At 40.2% G+C, this 7,517-nt stretch overlaps 1 pseudogene; it reads right to left on the bottom strand.

Moving 5' to 3' along the window:
• Nucleotides 1-4,462: 4,462 nt before the first annotated feature.
• On the bottom strand, nt 4,463-7,213 carry LOC135714927 (uncharacterized; annotated as a pseudogene).
• Nucleotides 7,214-7,517: the final 304 nt, after the last annotated feature.

Genomic DNA, 7,517 nt, shown 5'->3' with positions numbered 1-7,517 from the left:
AATTCTGAGATATTTAATATCATTTCTGTGAATGCATTTAAGCTGGAAAGCTTGAAATTGCTTGTGAATTAGTGTGAAGTGACTAATTTATGTGAAATAAATGAATTTACATTTTGAAGATACCATTGCCGGAATGGAAATGAACCAATTCCATATGCCTGTCCTATTAATTCCCATCCCAAAAATCGTGCAATCCGATAATTGTTCAAAAGGATCGCTAGATTGGTTCTTGTTGCCACCTTATCTGCTGTCTCTCGTGCTACGAAAAGTGCCTACCCACCGAAAGCCAACGTTCAAATATTTACATTTTATCAGCACCAGGAATTTGAAATTAACAAATTCCTCACACTTCCGTCCGCCTTCAGTTTCCTGCGAATCACACCACCCACCGACCAAACCAATCCGGTGTTTCCACGATGAGCAAGCATTTTTTTCTTCTACCTACTCCTTTCAGTCTAAGGCAGAGAGTTCCATTCAAGACTCAAGTTAGCGTAAAATTCCAATCCCACTTCCACACACACATACACGAAACCCCCTTCCGTTGTCAAAGACACGCGATTTTTTCCACCCACCTAACACACAGCGCTCTTGTAAGCCAGGGGAAAGTGCATATTCTTTAATTCTCACTCGTTCGCATTTTCCACCGTCCGCCTTTCTTGAGTTTTGCAGACTGTGAAAAACGCCTTCTTCCTGGTTTATTGGAGAAAAGTGTGACGATATCAGAACCAGCATGCCCACTTCCTTTCCCTGCAAAGGTAAATAGGTGTAGGTAGGGAACGAAGCATAAGGTAGGCGAAACAGTCAATTTTCCACTCGGTGGAGCCGGTGATGGGTTGCACTTTAAGGAAATGTTCTCGTTTCCTCTGCAAGATGGCTTGAACCGTACTGAACTAAATTGGGATGATGTACTATCAACAAGTCCACTGAAGTGAGTGATTTTTAAGGGGAAATATTGATGGATACACCGGGTGGAAACAAAAGAAAGTGCATTTTCTTATCGAACATCGATGAGCTTATGTCTAGACCGAATTCGAAACCTTTCTGTGGGGATCTGCTTTCAGCAGAATTAGTATAGAATATGAACCGTTGATTGAAAGATGAATAGGATAGAGAACGGTGCATCCCAGACCGACATCGACAGGGGCTTTTCAGTGAATATTGAAAGGAATATGTTGCCTTCTTTTCAATGCGTGAATGGCATGAAATTTGAAAGGATTGCATAATATTTTTTATTACTTTATTGCTACTGAAAGATTGGCATTTACTACAGGGCAGGATTTGAAATGAGAAAAAAAATAAATACAATTTGAACGAAACGATAATACTTTTTCTCAAAATGAAAAGTAAAAGTAAAGTAGGCAAACAACCGAAACCTGTTTGCGCAGCGCGAACCTGCATTGAAAGTGAAAACGCGACCAGGAATATGCAAAAACTCATTTCGCAATTCCCCTTTTATTTACCTCTCTCGTAATCTGGCCACAATCATCTGATCCCCTTCTGCCAGCCGACGATGATGGCTTGCAAATCGAGAAAAGGGCAGACACGTGACGAACGTTTTCCAAGCCCTTCAACGTCATGGGAGAGTGCGCTCAAACAATGAGGCACTTCGGTATTAATACGGACTGGAAAGGTTCTTGAGATTTGAGAAACGATATCCATTAAGGTGCTTCAAATTTCAATTTTTTTTTATGTGGCTGAATAGGAATCGTGAAAAACGATACATCAAATTAGCCTTTGCCCTCTAAAACCGGTCGTACCGGGTGGGTGATCAACCATTCGTTAGAATAAATCACCTCGTTAACCTGGACCGACCTATCGACGGCTTAGTGTAGAAATGTCTGGGTAAAACTTTCTCCTAGCAAAAATTCATCAATCAATTTGGTGGTTTTTGGTGGGAGGTAGAACGGTTAGACTTAACCTATTACACGCTTATAGGAACGAAGGAGGTTTTCAATGATTGGTTTAATGTGACTGACAACGCCTCGAAAGTAGCAAATGATATAGTCATGATAATTTAAGCTATCATGTAAAGATCAACCTGTCAAGTAGATGAAAATATTAAGATTATTCGACGCCGCTGTTTTATTTAGCGCAGTTATAAAATAAATAAAACCACAGCTAACCAGGACATGTACGATCTGGATGTAAGAAAAAAATCTGATGGCACTTAAAACGAGTTTCCTAACGTTATTACGAACTAGTGGATGTAAGAATACCGAATTTAGAAATAAAGATATTAAATTAATCTGTGACAGTGAATTGAAAGACCTATAGAATCTCAAGGGCCACTGATAAGCTTTTAATTTGACCTAAATTAAAATTAAACTAATTGTTACAGTTTTAAAGTAAATAAAAATCTAGCTGCAAAAATAAGTGCGCTGTCTTTCGTTTCGGGTTTTATTTGCTTAAGGTTGGATTTTACCTCATGGCCTGTATACAGTATCGAATTGATAACGTTTCACAATTCCAAAACCTGAGGACTGTTTTGAATGATATGTTTAGGTATAGTCAGCAACAACAGCCAACAAATAAACTACTTACAGCTTTTATTTCTTAAATACTTGATACAACGATTGCCAGCAACGCCGGCTCGGCAGCATCTCTCTACTAACAAAATTCCTCCCTTCCCTTGACACTTACGAGGGGTCGTAGAGGACAGCTCTGGTCTGTTTTTTTTCATCTGTTCGGGACCTAACACCACTGCGACCAGTAATTTGATCTATTGTAGTATATCCCGTGTCCTTAGTTTAGTGCGTGTCAAATTACTCCATCATTATTGAGAAATGATGAAGTATTCGATTTTTTTTACAATTGTTGTTCTTGCATTTATCGCAAGGATCCGACTCTAAAAAAGGTCCCGCTATTTATACCCTTCGGAGTGTTGAAACACCCTCCAAAGGCGCGCCCTTTTGTCAGTCAAAATTGGATTCCTTAGCAACAAAATTAAGGAATGACACCGATAATTACCATGCATCAGAACCCTAGTCTTAACCACTTCAAACTTATCACTATTAACAATCACTTATCACTATTAACTTATCACTAGGAGGAATTGTCACTATTAACAAGGCATAAAAAGTAGCAAGGACTAAGATATGTTCCTTGGATTACTGAAAAATCCTGTTCCCTTATTTTGAAGTAGTCAGGACTAGGAATCGGTGGTAGATCTTACATCCCGCAACGTACCACGAAAAGGTGATCTACCCATGTTGTAGGGCGCTCTGGTATGTTGGAGGGAGACATATCCTTTATCTAAGAGGTAGTAATTAATCACAAATTACTATCTAACAGCAGCGGATGAAGGTGGGTCTCCTTGTTAACAACAGTTTGGAGCTCGTACGACCTATGACATTGTGTAACCTGGTTTATGCTATGCTATGCTAATGGTTCACTAATTATACTTGGAAACGATGGAAAAATAATTCCCTTTTGCAGAATTGATGGATTCGAGGTTTTAACATCTGGGATCGATAATATTCAAAATAATCATTTATGGTAAAATGAACTTGAGTTTTTGGTTTTGAGGTTCATTTTCAATTTTGACAATTTTGGGTTGGAAACTCAAGCGTTGATGAATATTAACAAACGTGTATTCGTCGATGGAAAATGAACTCATTTGTTCATTTCACTCGTACGTTGACAGCGAAGATTTTCAAAACAAACGCAATTCATCTACACTTAGTAGAAGCGATAGTCAGTGCGTGTGAGGGTAAATCAGAAAAACAGAAACTGGTCCCTGTAGAAACGTCTGGTTCGGTCCGAGGTACAACTGATAATGAATATTTATTCTCATGCTTTAAGGTTGTTACAAAACCAATGGTTGCTTAGATCCTACATTCCCTCCTTACGTTTAATATTTTAAAAATTTAATATATTCAAAGTTTGTAATCTGCTAAGTATTTAGGTACATGTTTCGAGCGCTTGCTGGTAGCTCGGCTAGTCTCAAAAGGGCGTTTTCGACCATCGCATCGTGAGACCATCTGAGGTTCCGTAGTAGTTTGGCTGGTAGAGGGTTGTTCCGTTGGATTCGTAGTACGTTCAGCAGCAGTTGGAATGGCTGGTCCCATGTCATCTTCTTCTTGTGTGCCCTCAGAGGTTTTATGATTACCTGCGTCATTCTCCTGTTTCATCATGGGATTCGCATTTAGGATTCGTTTGGTGTGGTTCACGTGTCGATTGGAGATCACACTGCTTTTAATGTTCTTCAAGTGGAGCCGTGATCCGTCGCGTTGTATCACAAGATGAGGTTCGGGGTTGAAAGTGGTTGTAAGCTTATTTTTCTTGACAAAATTTTTCACAATCACATAATCTCCAACATCGATATTGCATTGCTTAGCTCTCCTTTTTGAATCCGCATACGATACATCACCACCTTCATTTCCTCCGATTTTCTTCGTTATTTGCTAGAGTGTTGGAAGGGGATGGACTTCTCTAACTATTGCTTTGTTAGCCTCCCGGAGATCTACAATAAGTCTGACCTCATCGAAGCTTTTACGCTTTACTAACATTGGAGAGACCCATTCAGAAGCTTCATTGACACGTTCAATGATGTCCTGCTTCTCTAGCTCCCGAAGTTTTTTCAAGGTCAATTCTTCAAGAGGAAATGGTATGCGACGAAGGCTTTGGCGGACTGGAGTTACAGTTTTATTGATTTTGATATTAGCAACAATACCATCCATATGTGGGAACGATTCATCATTCACTGCTTGCAAAAATTTCACCAATCCAAGTTTGACTGCTGTGTCACCTGAGAGAAGCGAGCATTTCCCATTCTGGATCACGTAGAACGTAGTGTCGGTACTCCGACCGTCGATCATAGCTTCTGCGTCGACTTCACCAAGCACTTTCAACGGTGTATTTATCCCATAAGCATTGAATACTTTGCTGCTTCCTCTCCTGATAGAGTATGCTTCAAACCCAACGCGTTGAAACGTAGCCCAATCCGCTTCGCTTAAAACGTCGTCGTCTGCTCCTGTGTCAATCACGAACTTCAAACAAACTCCTCCAATAGATACTGGAACCAGCTTCTTTCCTGCTCCTAGATGGAAAAGATCAACTACATCTGAGTTGCGCTCGGTTCCATCTACAGATACTTCTCGTACGAATCGCTTTTGTTTACTGGAAGCTCCGAAACGATTGTACTGGGACGGTTGTCCGTTGGTCTTCTTCCTTTTTAGAAAACAGCAGCGGGAAAAGTGTCCCACTTGACCACAACTTCTGCATTCGAGTGATTTGGCTGGACATGATGCATCTTTCGAATCATGTCTGCCATTGCATCGGAAACATCTGAACCGCCTTGGTCCTCCGAGTTTGGAGCGTACCTTCAAAATTGACTCTTCATTGGCCTCCGTTTCGACAGCGCTGACTTTTTGTAAGTTTCCGTTCCGATTGTCCAAATCGCTCATCTGTATTTGAACAGACTCGTGGGTACGACCGATCGCTACGACCTCCTTGAAGTTAAAGTCTTTTTCCAGGCACTTCCTCTTCAGACTCACATCCGTTGTAGTTGTAATAATTTGGTCAGCTACCATGCTTTCCAGCTGATCTCCAAAATCACAGTAGGCTGCCTGCTTTTTCAGTCTGATGACAAAAGTGTCAAACTTTTCACCTACAGCTGGTTTCATCTCGCGGAACTTCTGACGTTCGAACGTTTTCGAGAGTCTCGGTACAAAGTAATCGTCCAACATTGACATGGCAATGTGGTACCGGTTCTCCATAGCGTGTGATTCGTCAACATGAACTTGCTTGACCACTTTCCGGATGTCTGGTCCACCGAACATCATCAGGGATTTGAATTTTTCCTCCTGATTGTCAACGTCCTTCCATGCTAGGTATGCTTCAAAATGTTCACGCCACTTCTCCCAGCGGGCAGACACTGGTCCGTTGGCATCTTCGGCAAACGGAGGGATCAACTGGTTTACCTAGAAAACACGCATTTTAAGGTACTTTACGAGCTACACTACGTCTGTGACGTATTTTTATCAAAATTCATGTGATCTGCGTACTACACAAAACTCAGGTTCCGCACTGAAATACATATACACAGTATCACTCTGCGTACTTCATCCCAAATGTTGGGTTCCGCATTTAACATTCTCTAAGTTCAGATTTACTGCGTACTACATCCTTAAACATCGGATTCCGCTTAAAATATCTCATATTTTCCTGCGTACTTCATTCCAAACGGAAGGTTCCGCTTTCTTTCACATTAGGAATTTTTGCGTACTGCATCCCATGAAACATTGGGTTCCACATAATGATACTTTTTACATATTTCACTGCGTACTTCATCCCGTTGCTATGGGTTCCGCGTATTTTGTTTAGAATTTTCCAGAATCACCGGGTCTCACGTCATCAACAAAATTGTTTTAGTGAGAATCATCCCTAAGCGATTAGGATTTTCATTCCGAGAAAAAAATACCCTGAACTGCCTCTATTTCTTAGGATGTTAAATTCCGGGTTTACGGGAGAAATTGAAATTCAATTTTCTCAGGTAAAATCATCCCTAAGAATTTTCTATCCACGGAAATGATTTTAGGTTTGGTACATTAGAATTTTCCACTGCAAACTCTCTCGAAAATCTGCTTTATCACAAGTAGGGTAGGATGGTGCAAAACGCACCGTTTAAGCAAAATCGTCAATTGCTGGCGTATGGAAGCTAAAATCAAGAAGAAAGTAATGGTGTTTGGTTCATTACCATGTTTTCTACGAAGATCAAGTGATTTCGAACTATAGAACGATGCATTTTCATGATTTTCAAGGTATTTTATAAATTGGTTCCAATATGATAGCGGGGCAAAACGCCTGATTCATGGTGATCTGACGCCTGATGATTATTCCTTTATGTTACATCAGAAATAAGGTCGCAATAGAGTGTTAAGCTGTGATGCATTAAGTAAAACATCTAAAAAATATACGAAAAGTGAATTAGTTCAATTTTTTGCGATATATGCTGTTAAAAGCTTAATTTGAAGTCGACGATTTTAACAACTGTATCATATTTTGCACAAAATGCTATTTTCTAAGGGAATCAGTAGGTCAAAATATAATTTTATGATCAAGAATCAATTGTGAAACCTCTAGTTGAAAACAAACACAATCCGTTACCCGGAAAATGCATCTGAGGAAAAGTTATCGCTGTTTTTCTATAAGTGGGCATTTTACCCCAGGGGTGCATTATGGGCTGTTCTCCCTTACTCACCATAGGCCAAGCCATCTCACGGGGGTCCGAGTAAAATTTTCTGGGGTGGAGTGTCCAAATCCGTGGGTAACTTTTATCGCTCGTCGCCAAAATGTAGAAACGTCTGGTTCGGTCCGAGGTACAACTGATAATGAATATTTATTCTCATGCTTTAAGGTTGTTACAAAACCAATGGTTGCTTAGATCCTACAGTCCCAACTGATAATCTTCACTGAAGACGTCAACTCAATTGAATGCAATCCCATAGCGTTATTATTTTTTTCTTGCTAGACTTCATTCCTGGCCCACTGTGTACTGGTATTTCTCGAATAACTTA

This window comes from Ochlerotatus camptorhynchus, unplaced genomic scaffold (genome assembly GCF_037179485.1).
Source record: "Ochlerotatus camptorhynchus isolate MF236.1 unplaced genomic scaffold, CSIRO-AGI_Acam_v1.1 ptg000045l, whole genome shotgun sequence".
Classification (NCBI taxonomy): domain Eukaryota; kingdom Metazoa; phylum Arthropoda; class Insecta; order Diptera; family Culicidae; genus Ochlerotatus; species Ochlerotatus camptorhynchus.
Note: the sequence above shows the minus strand (reverse complement) of the source record. Positions and strands in the feature narration are given on the sequence as shown.